The following is a 12,592-nucleotide window of genomic DNA, read 5'->3' as shown; positions in this document are numbered from 1 at the left end:
GACTGATCGAGCGAGATACATAAAAATAAAATACGCGTGTTTTTTATTAAATAAATAGTTGTTTAGTACCTGTGATGTACCTGATTTGGAAGTCTTTCAACGTATGGGATAAATTCGAAAGTTTCATCAATATTTTCATCTTCATTTTGAGACTACAACGTGTAGGTAGGCCCAGTAGATCTAATGGTTAACTTTAGTCCTATTTAATTACATGAGCATTTTAATTGACTACCGGTCTGTAACCAATATCACCAAAGGTTAAGTTCTCTAAAAAATACTTTATGTTGACCTGAAAAATCATTGACTTTTTAATTAACTTACCAAAAATTAGTTGCCTTGAAATCTCTAAACTGTTAATTGAGATGGAGAACAAATTACATAATTATCTTTTTGACAGCTTTTAAAAGTTACTTCAATTGATTGATGGCATCAAATACCCATTGTTTTTATTAATTAAACATTATTAACAGTCATAAGTAGTTCTACACAATATACCTATGCTGAGTGCACACTGTTCGACTGATATTTGTATATGGGTGGATGTTCAACTTATGTATGTGTAAATAGTTCATGTAAATATATGTTTTACAGTATTTTAAAGTTTATATATCATAATAATCGACTTATTAGCTGTAGTGTAGTTTTAACTATTTTGTATTTTTGCTATATAGTATGTATATTGTTATAATATAATGTAGTAAAATAACACGTAGCTAGACTCATTTCATAGGTTGTTCTATAAGCAATATGCAGTGGTGGGAATGTTCCTTTACATGTGCTGTTTTACAATAGTTATTAAGGCTGAGTTACACAATCTTACTTAACTTTAACAAACGTCAAAAACCCAAACTCGATATAAAAAACACCGGTTACTGTTATAGTTAAGTTAAAGTAAGTTAGTGCAACTCAGCCTAAAACATTTGTTGTTTAAAATTTATTCCGGTTTTTAAATAAAAACAGTTTTATGAGTAATCTTCCATGCCTCACACAGTTCTATGTATGTTACTATAAGACTTTACTTCTATTTACCCTTACATTTAAGTAGTCGAAACTATTTATTGCAATAGTTATTTTGTACATAATGTACTTGATGTAAATATTTATATTACTTAACAAACTGAAAAATAATAAAAGAAATTTCATATTACAAATATTTTGTATTATTGTTGAAAGACGAGGGCTCAACTTCCATAGAAAATTACCCCACGACCGACATTTATTTATACCAATAAATCATTTAGGAAGAATTTGTGCCAACTAAACATGGAATTCGCGGCGTTTCCGAAATATTTTCAATTATGATACTGTAGCTAAGAATCCTAATAAAATGCTTAGTGTTTTCCATTTGTGAATCACAGCGCTGCAATGACAACTGACAGCGGCATTCGGGCGGCGACATCAAAGCGAGCGCGCGCGCCATTTCCGCTGAACGCACGCGCAATGCGCATGCTATTCAGGGCTAGAGGTGAGTGCGAGTAGTTTGCTGTATCGATGTTGGGGGTGATTTTTGAGCTCTATAATATTGAAACTGACTGACTGAAATCGCGACTACCAAGTCCATTAAGGAACGCCTCTTCGGTATTTTTGAGTCGAGTCATCTCCCTCGCTCAGTATAAGATGTCGATCGGTACGAGTGATTGAGAGGGATATACCTGAAAATACAATGGTATAGGAAAGGTTGGTAAAGGGAGTAAACCCGCCAACATCGAATTTTGTAGGTAAAAGTAGAGTTTCAGTAGAATATTGATAGATGGTAGTATCTTAGTAAAACCCGCACCGTGAGCACGTAGAATTTTGTCCAATGACCCCAAACTACCCATCCTTATCGCTCGCGCGTAATTATATTGCTGTCACGTCTGTGCGACGGGCGCCCGCAGTGAGTGTGCGAGCAATGCAGTTCTATCTTTAGTAAAGTAAAAGCCAACGAAACCACCTTTTAAATTAAGAGGTTCAATTTAACCACCAAAGACTTCAAAGTAGGTTGGTAATTCTTATTTGACGTGTTTGAAGTAACTTCCAATTGAATTAATAATTAATGGGTCATACAGGTTGTATCGATAATTCAGTTCCTAACACTATGAAAGATTCCCTTGTTTAGAATATCGGGAATAATGTGGCGCCGTCCATTGCCAGGAATGTTTCTTGTTGGAAATTATGCCGAACGCCGCTCATTAGTCATTAAGAGAGTTCTTAATTGCAGTATAAATTGCTCTGTTTGCGCTAACCGACGAGAAGAGTTTGCATGTAAGATCTGAAAGTTTAAACAAAAATAACTTCTCAAGTGCAAATGAACTGTAGGATATAAAATATTAAGAATGGCATAAACAGGACAGTTACCGAGGTCGACATCTGTTTTACTTTAAAACAATGGAACTATCACGGAAAAAGTTCTACTTTCCAAATTATGCATATTAACGCCTATCAATAAAAACTAGGCAAAGTCTCATTTCGACAATCCATCTAACACCAGTCGGCTGACTGTTTGAACCACTATGTCCAATGATTGACCAAAGATGTGAGATTGTAGGTCAAACAACGTCATATAACTACTCGCTTGATAATCAAAGTTATGTATCGTCTATTGAGTTTTCACATTGAACTCGTAAGCACTCCCAGACTTCTGGCTGGGTAGATAAAATCTAGCCATGTTCGAGTTTCCTTGCCCCCAAAATAAATGGCTTGTTTTCCGCTCCAACTGCGCAAACTTTATATGTCCATCGGCCCATATCTGAACAATTATAACACTTTCCCAATTCTTTAATTAGCCCACTATTTTTCGCACAAAGAAATGTTGTTTTCGACAAACACCATACGAGTGGGCGCTGAAGATATAATTTCAGATATTTTATTTACATTTACCTGAAGGAATTTGCTTCTGGTAGTTGAGTAAGTACGAAGGCATTTTTCTTCGGGAAACGTGTGCAAAGGCATCGCTTCGTGAATTTCCACTTGTGTGACTGGACCTTTGATTAATGCGACGTTTTCGATTTATTTAGTTTGGATCTGTATATTTTGTTAATCGGTTGTTTAACTTTGAATTTCTCACGTGCTCCTGTTTTGATTTAATCTACGATGGGTCTTATTGCATCATCGATATGCAGGTTTTAGAAGTGACTGTATTAAATGGACCAGGAAGAGTGTCAGAGGATCATCCGGTGAGAAACTTTCAAGGCTCAAGGCTTTATGTAGATAGGATACATACTTAGGTGGTAGACGTGTTCTCAGAGCTTCCGTTCAGAAAGTTCCAAACAAACTAAATCTTTAAAAATATGGGTCTCTATTAGAGACCTTAGAAACTCTCTAAGGTCACGCTATGTCACAACATGGGCATACACTGGTCCAGGCAGATGTCCCAAATTACGAGCTATAAAACCTTCAAAAGTAGACTGTCAACGGGTAGTAGAGAAAGAAGTAATATGCATTCACGAAACGTGATTAAGCTGCAAAAGAGTGCATTCACCGAATAACCTCAAATAAAAGTATAATAAAAGGCGAATTGATGCATTTAAACACTGAATAACATGTCTGTCAGCGAACGTAGCGGATTTACACTAAATCGGTTGTTAGAAAACAAATACGCATTCCCGCTTATGCTAACAAACATAGCGAGCATGAATCTGCCAGGGGTGCCCACGCGCCGCGTAACCGGCTTCATTTGAACATGGTGTTTATAACGGTGTATAAACGGCCCGGACTAAATCCGGAGGTGCAACCCCGAAATAGACTCACGTACGCCAAGTAGTTGTGACGTGTTTACTACGATTGCCTTTTTTGGATATGCATGTGAAACGCACGCGGGAGTATAGATTTTGAGGTGACTTTTGTGATATGAAAAAATTAAGCCTGACTTTGCAACCAATTTAATCAATACCTTATATTGGATCTGAAAATTCAAATTATACTACCTTATTTGGGGTTTTAGAAGCTTTAAAATATTAATTCAGTCCGCCTAACTCTGAAATTACACTGGATCAGCAGATAAGTAAAGCTGTTAAGAAATTTGTACCTAAGTACTACTGTAGGACTGTTTTAAGGGCCATTACTGGTTTACTGGTAAGGTCTGTCAATATGCTTTGTTCATTGTTATACTTGCTTTAATAGTCTAGTGAAAATGCTGATAATATTAAAATGTCCATTCTCACCTTTTTAATGGAGTCAATCGGAGTCATACCACAGAATAATAATAAATACTACGTACAGAAGATGTTCTTGGCGAAGGTATTTAAAAAAAGGATGCTCAATGTCGTTAACAATGTGGTGTAATTTAGCTTGCCTCAAGAGTTGAGCACCATTTTGTTAACAAACGTCAGTGATCGGTACTGCGCCGAAGCCATAGGGCTGACTTCGGTAAAATGATGTGTGAAGTGAGGTGCCAAACTGCGGAAAATGGTGGAGGAAATACCATGAATAAGCATGAATTATATTTTGTGTTTCTATTATTATTCAGGCAGTTAAAAAAATACTGCACAGTATTAATTACACCACCGTTTTTACATATAGTTTATTGTCTTTACAATGCAAATGGGTGAAGAATACACGTGCCTGCGTCAATAATCGCTCGTGATTGTCCTGACGGTTAGGTACCGCAGGAGGGGTAGTCGCACGTCTTTTGTTTTCGATGCAAACACGCGGAGATAAACAGATCTGGTCATACTCAATGATAAGGACTTGCGATTGTTTAAGAGCCATTTTACATTTTCGTGCGAAATTCTAAGATTTTGGAAGCATGAATTACTATCTTAAGCAACACCCAGAGATTATTTAATAACTGCGAAAGATAGGTCAATCCTTGGTGTTGACCATTAATGAAACGGATTTACTAAAATTCTTTTGCTTAATTCACAGTGCCCCATCTCCCACAACCATTTTACGGAAAAATTGCCGCAGACTCATTTTCAAAGTCCTGTATCTATTATTTATGCTCATATAATAAGCTTAAAAATATATAGTAATCATCGGACATATATTCTTGTAGTCCATTAATGAAATAGATACTTGAATTTCATTACCATTATTGAGTAAAATCTAAAAATAATTTGGCAAATTTGAAGATTAACGTCACATTTTGATCGTGGTTTTTGGTTTAAAAACACAGCAATAACTGCAATAAAAGTATCCCAAAATAAAGAATATTCATTGTAGAATTGATTTCTACAGTTATTGTTTAAATATTAGTAACCACTTTGTCAAAATATTGATGTGAATATCAGTATAAATTACAATGCGCAAGCCGACAACGATTAGTATGGCGCGAGCGCCCGTCAAGGCAGGACCTGTGTCATTTTTCCCGCCGTGACGTTTACGTGCGTTCGTGTCGTAAAAGCGGTGATTTGTACGGCGACCAAATACATTTGATACTATGCCGAGAGGCTGTTTCGAGTCGGCCGGCCGAGCAGAAATTGAAATGATGAATTTTAATTTCTTTGACGGATCTGGGTTTAACTATGTATAATATGTAGGTACCATGTATTTAATTTAATAAATAAATTATAAAAAAGTATATCCATTATGCTAGCACCCTTAACACAAGCATATTGGTTGCCTACTTTTGGACTAGATGGCGCTGTGAAATTGTTCAAAGATTTGTTTATTTATTTATCCGCTTTGAGTTTTGTTTCGTGAAGAAAAAAAAGAAGCGTTTTGTTTCGAGAGGGAAGCTTTGTTGTTAAATCTATAGTAATAAAAGAGGAAAGATTTGATTGTTTGTTTGGAGGCAATAGCTCCGAAAAAAAATTCTTTCACGATTTAGAATCCTAATTTTTTTTCTATGTAGGCTATAAAATATTTTCAAAAACTATATTATAGTACAAAATCTTTGATTAAATTCGACGTTTAATAAATAAATTAGATAACATATTAATACTTTTTTTTCAGTACGATTTTAGTACTTGTTTTTCAGAAATTCTACGATTTAACTAAACTTCTAGTGTTTATATTTTATGAATAATTTATTAACTTCTAAAATATACATATATCCTATTGATAGATGACGTGCTTCGTATTTTATTAAAATTATTACCTGACTATGTCAGGCCTGGCTCACTCCGCGCGGTACATCTGATAATCACCTACAGCGAAGCGCCCCGCCGGCGGGTATTATATCAGTCGAGTGTCACGCGCGCGCCCGTCAGGATGCTGGCGTGCGTTGTAGTACCTAATTCTATGATCGAAGTATTATTTAAAAATGGACATAAAGAGAAAGAAATATTATTGTGCGGCGTTCGGATGTTTAAATTCGAAAATAAATCTACCGGATTTATCTTTTTTCGCTTCCCAAAGATGCTGAAAGGTATGTTGACCATGTAGGTGATCAATAATTCTTAGGATAGTATAGGAACCTAACCTACCATGACTATTGCTCAGTACCTCTAGTAGGAAAAACTTTCGAGTTCGTTTCGTTGCGTATTCAGTGTCATCGAAAAATTTTGTATGAAAAATTAAACAGCGCCCCCTAGGGCGGCTATAATATAGGGGGCGCTGTTTAATTTTTCATACAAAATTTTTCGATGACACTTTGAATACGCAACGAAACGAACTCGAAAGTTTTTCCTACTAGAGGTACTGAATGCGTTCGTTCGTTTCAGCCAAAATAAATGACGTCCACTGCTGGACAAAGGCCTCTCCCAAGGTTTTCCATAATGAATGCGTACTTACCTACATACGTACCTCATTACAAATAAGTAGATTAATTATTTTTTTACTAGACACTACTAGACAGCAACCCTAACAGCGTAAGAAGAGTTCAGAGGCACGCGATAGAAAGAGACAAAACTTGTAGGTGAATAAAATTGTAGGTACGTAGTGCTGTGCGAGCTGAATTCCACTGTATCGCGTCGTAGCTAGACTCGCATTTATTTAAATCGTCTTGCGGAGTAATCCTTCTGTACCTGTACTATTACTTATTCTGTGACTATGTTAAAAAGGTGTGGAATGTTATTTTGGAGATAACTTGGTTCCATAGAAATATAGAGAGATGCTAAGTAATGCGCTGAGTTCGAAACTCAGTGTCGTATTAGAAATTCACACACACAAAGAAATCAAATTATGTGCTCATTATCCACTGCGGTATCAATATTCAACGTTCGAATAATCTTTAGTACTATGCAAGCAATATAAACTGTTTACATAATGACGTCGCTACTGTCATCATTGCTTTCACAAGCAATATGTTCCAATTTGTCCCTTGTCACATTTCCCTTTAGTTTCTGTGATCTGTGCTTGTTTCTGAGTTGATATCAATGAAATATTCCTTAGTACTTTTGATTTAATTTTTTTTTGACACGTGTTTGAAAAATCAAGGTCAGATTACAATAAAATAACAAGTGAAAACGTAACATTGCATTGCTACTCGCAATTTCGCAATATTGATGAGGAGATCCCATTGGAAAGTCTGTATTCATTCCTAGGATTCCCCTAACACCATCAAATTCAAGAGAATTCAAGAGAGTGTATTTTAACAAAATTAATTTTCTTAGAGTATTTTAATTCTATTAGAACCATTTTCCACTTCATCGCAGAAGAAGTCGCGGGCAAAAAGCTATAATGAAATATGTAGTATTGCCCGCGGCTTCACCCGCTTGAAATTTAGTTTGTCACAGATCGTCATAAATTATAGCCTTTTTTTTTTTCGACTGGAAAATGCATTGAATTGCATACTGATGAAGTGTGAACGCAACTCGTTTTGTGTTGTCTATGCACATCTCTACTCTCTCCGGTCTATGGTCACGGTGTGCGCGTTTCTTTCGATAAATTATTTTGATAAAATAAAACCAAGTTTATTTCTATCTAAAGATTTATTATTTCATCAGGTTATGGGCCGCCCCACGCCTGTCGCGTAGTATTTTAAAAGTAATTAACGTAAAAGTAAAAAAGTAAAAGTTTCAAGTAAAACATAACCTCACTTTCGGTCCGTGGAAAATTTTCATTTTTCAGCAATTTCAGCTCAATAGTTATTTGAAATATGACTAACAACAATCCAATGATGTCAATTGCAAAACTCACGGGTCGAGAAAATTGGGCAAGCTGGAGTTTTGCAGTCAAAGCTTACCTACAACACGAGGAATTGTATGACTGTATTTTGACTGCGCCAAATCTCGATAAACCTGAGTCAGTGAAGCAAGATACTAAAGCTAAGTCCAAGCTGATATTGTTGATCGACCCAATACTATATGTACACATCCAAGATGCTGAAAATGCTAAAGAATTATGGGACAATTTAGCTCGAGCGTTTGAAGACAGTGGATTGACACGAAAAGTGGGATTATTAAAAGAACTTATAAACACAAACTTGGAAAATAGTTCATCAGTTGAAGAATACGTAAATAAAATAATGACAGCGGCACACAAATTAAGAAATATAAAATTCAACGTAGACGATGAGTGGTTGGGTACTCTGATGCTGGCGGGATTGCCTGAGGTATACAAGCCAATGATAATGGGATTGGAAAGTTCTGGAATGAAAATTAGTGCTGATCTAGTAAAGAACAAACTATTACAAGAAATACAGTCGACAGAATCAGACACTACTTCTGCATTTTATACAAAGAATTATCCCAAAGGCAACCAGCAAAGTACTAATAAAAAAGGACCAAGATGTTTTACCTGCAACAAATATGGTCATCTAAGCAAAAATTGTTGGCACAAGAAAGATAATGCAAAATCTGATGAAAATACTGGTTATTTTGCTGCATTTTCTGCATGCTCAAAGAATGACACAATGAACTGGTACGTAGACTCTGGCGCCTCCATGCACATGACGATGCACCGGGAATGGCTTCATGAGATCAGACCGCCACCTGTATCAAGTATTCGTATTGCTGATAACAAGTTATTGAAAGTTGAATGCTCTGGCAATGTTTTGATAGAAGCAATGGCAAAAAATGGCAGCACAGAAAAAATACTGGTGAGAGAAGTTTTGTATGTTCCAGATCTGAAAACAAATTTATTATCAGTTGGGAAAATAATAAAAAGTGGCTGCAAATTGGCATTTAATAAAAATGGTTGTCAGATTTATAATAAAGCTAATGTTTTAGCAGCAACAGCAAACCTTTTCAATGATACCTACCTGTTAAATGCTTGTAACCAAAAAGATAATGCACATGCTATGACAGCTAAAACTGAAGATACATTTTTGTGGCATCAAAGGATGGGTCATTTGAATTTTGGAGACATAAATAAAATGCCCAGCTGTACTGAAGGTGTAAACTTATCATCGAAAATGACCAAATGCATCTGCATAACTTGTCTTGAGGGTAAGCAAACCAGGAAACCATTTCCTAGTGAAGGCTCCCATGCAACTGACTTATTAGAACTTGTACATAGTGATGTATGCGGGCCAATGAAACATGCTTCAATTGGAGGTGCCAGGTATGTAGTCACATTTATCGATGATTTTTCCCGAAGGGTGCATGTCTACTTCATTAAACATAAATCAGAAGTTTTTGATAAATTCCTAGAATTTAAAAACAGAGTAGAGAATGAATTAGACAAAAAGATTAAAATCATTAGAACAGATAATGGTACAGAATATAAAAATAGAAAATTTGATTTGTACCTCAAAACACATGGCATTTTACATCAAACATCTACTCCATATACTCCAGAACAAAATGGCCTTAGCGAGAGGATGAACAGATCTTTAATTGAGCGAGCCAAATGTATGATTTTAAATGCTAACTTACAGGACACATACTGGGCTGAAGCAGTGGCCACAGCTGCATACATAATCAACCGTTCACCAACTCGAGCTCTCTCTGACATGACACCACATGAAGTATGGACTGGAAAGAAACCTGATTTAAGCCACATGAAGATCTTTGGATGCGATGCTATGGTACACATACCTAAAGAGAACAGAACAAAGCTAAATGCGAAGTCACGTAAGCTAATCTTTGTAGGTTATAGCGATTGCACTAAAGGCTATCGGTTCATAGACCCTAAAACAAAACTTGCAGTCATAAGCCGAGATGTTGTATTTCTAGAAGGCACAGTACAGAAAAATAAAGTTGATGATGTACCTGAAAATGAAACAGAAATTAATAAACAAGAAAAAGAAGTTAATACAATAAACAATGAGAGTAAAGAAGAAAACAAAATAAAAAGGATAGAATACTTACCAATATTTGAAGAACACGTTGAAGCTGAAAGAGGAAGTAATAATTTTGAGACAGAAAATACGTCTAATAATCCTTCTGATGATTCCTGCATAAATGATTCTGCTGAATTTGTGGATGTTAATGATGAAACATACTCACCCGATGAAACACTGGATTCTCCACCCCGTCATAATATGAACTTGAGATCACGGCGATTAGAAATATACCAGAATGATCAATCTCCCACATCTATGATATGTATGAGTGGTGAGTCAACAGAGAGTTTACTATACAAAGATCCACAAAGCGTAGAAGAAGCTCTTAGTAGTGAGAAGGCTGATAAATGGCAAGAGGCAATGAATGAAGAATATCAATCTTTAATTAAGAATAACACATGGACATCAGTTAACTTACCAGAAGGCAAAGCCGCCATTCCCTGCAAATGGGTATTTAAAACAAAGACGGACGAAAATGGATCTGTAACACGTTATAAAGCTAGACTTGTTATTAAGGGCTATAAGCAGGTCAAGGGTATTGATTATCATGAAGTATACGCACCTGTAGTCCGGTATAGTTCAATAAGATATTTGATCAGCTTAGCTACAAAACATGGTCTAAAAATTCATCAAATGGATGCAGTGACAGCCTTTTTACAGGGTGAACTGGATGAAGAAATATACATGACTTCACCACCTGGTTATGAAAATAAAGAGAAAGTGTGTAAATTGAACAAGTCCATTTATGGATTAAAACAAGCAAGCAGGCAGTGGAATAAAAAACTAAACACTGCATTGGTGGAAATTGGAATGAATCGTTCAAAGGTTGACCCTTGTGTTTACTATCGCATCATAGATGAGAAGGACATACTGTTTATAGCTGTTTATGTCGATGACTTATTATACTTCTTTAACAATGAAGATACTGAACGGACTATAAAATCAAAATTAGAAGACAGATTTTGTATGAAAGACTTGGGAATCGCCAAACATTGTGTTGGATTTAGAATAACACATAAAGATAATGAGATTTCAATTGATCAATCACTGTACATTGAAATGATACTAACCCGTTTCGAAATGCAGAACTGCAAACCAGTGTTTACACCTTGTGATGCAAATATAAAACTAACAAAGGCTGAAAATGAACAGGACATCTTGAAAAATGTACCATATCAAGAGGTGATTGGTTGCTTACTGTACTTGTCACAAGGTACTAGACCTGATATCACCTATATAGTGAATTATTTGAGCAGATACAATAATCAACCCACTAGTGAACACTGGACAGCTGTTAAGAGAGTCTTAAGGTACTTGAAGGGTACAGTGAACATGAAACTTACTTACAAAAAACAGATGGAAGAAAATGTACATGGGTATTGTGATGCGGACTGGGCAAATGACATTGAAGACCGCAGGTCCTGCACTAGTTATCTCTTTAAGTTCCAGGGTGCTGCAATAAGCTGGAATTCCAAAAAACAACAGACCATAGCATTATCTAGTACTGAGGCGGAATACATGTCATTATCTTCTGCAATACAGGAAGCTCTTTGCCTAAAACAACTGGAAGAAGAGATCTGGCCGAGTCACAAAGGTATTCCAACTGTTCTCTATTGTGATAACCAGAGTGCGATTAATCTTTCAGGAAACTCAATGTATCACGCGCGCAGCAAGCATATTGACGTGCGTTACCACTTCGTGCGAGAAAAAATTGCTGCGAACCAAATTTCCGTTCGATATCTATGCACAAGAGACATGGTTGCAGATGCGCTGACGAAGGGACTTCACAGACCGAAACATGAAGACTTTACTGCATCAATGGGCTTAACCACAAAACGTTCGCGTCCAGGGGAGCATGATGAAGTGTGAACGCAACTCGTTTTGTGTTGTCTATGCACATCTCTACTCTCTCCGGTCTATGGTCACGGTGTGCGCGTTTCTTTCGATAAATTATTTTGATAAAATAAAACCAAGTTTATTTCTATCTAAAGATTTATTATTTCATCACATACCCAATGGCTCGGGGGGGCCAATGGGTTATGTGGGGCTCTCCCTGCTAGAAGAACAGGGCCTACCCACTAAAAACCAGTCGGGTCCCTCTGGTCGCGCTTAGTGGGACACACCGCGAGTCAAAACAAATTGTTCGGGTTCGTGCCCCCACGCTACAGCCGCAGCCTCTCCCATAAGGCATCTGAATAGGACGCCATCTCTCCAAAGCGCGCGGGGACTCCGCGCGCACTTCGGGTCTCATCGTTAGGAGGCGGACACCCCCGTGTCCACCTCCATAAGGTTAGCCGCCGTGCCATTCTGTGGCACCGACTTAGGCTTTTGCGGCGGCTTTGTTATTCTGGTCGACGCCAGGGATGGATGAGCGTCGCTGTCGCTGGCGACAGGGTCTTTTGGTTCAGGGTTCATGGCGTAGGTCTCAGGCAAAATGAAATCCACTCGTAGAAATTAATAAATTCAGTGTATTCACGAAAATAATTACACACAGCACTAGAG

This window comes from Ostrinia nubilalis, chromosome 7 (genome assembly GCF_963855985.1).
Source record: "Ostrinia nubilalis chromosome 7, ilOstNubi1.1, whole genome shotgun sequence".
NCBI lineage: Eukaryota > Metazoa > Arthropoda > Insecta > Lepidoptera > Crambidae > Ostrinia > Ostrinia nubilalis.
The sequence above is the reverse complement of the archived record's forward strand: the minus strand, read 5'-3'. Positions refer to the sequence as shown.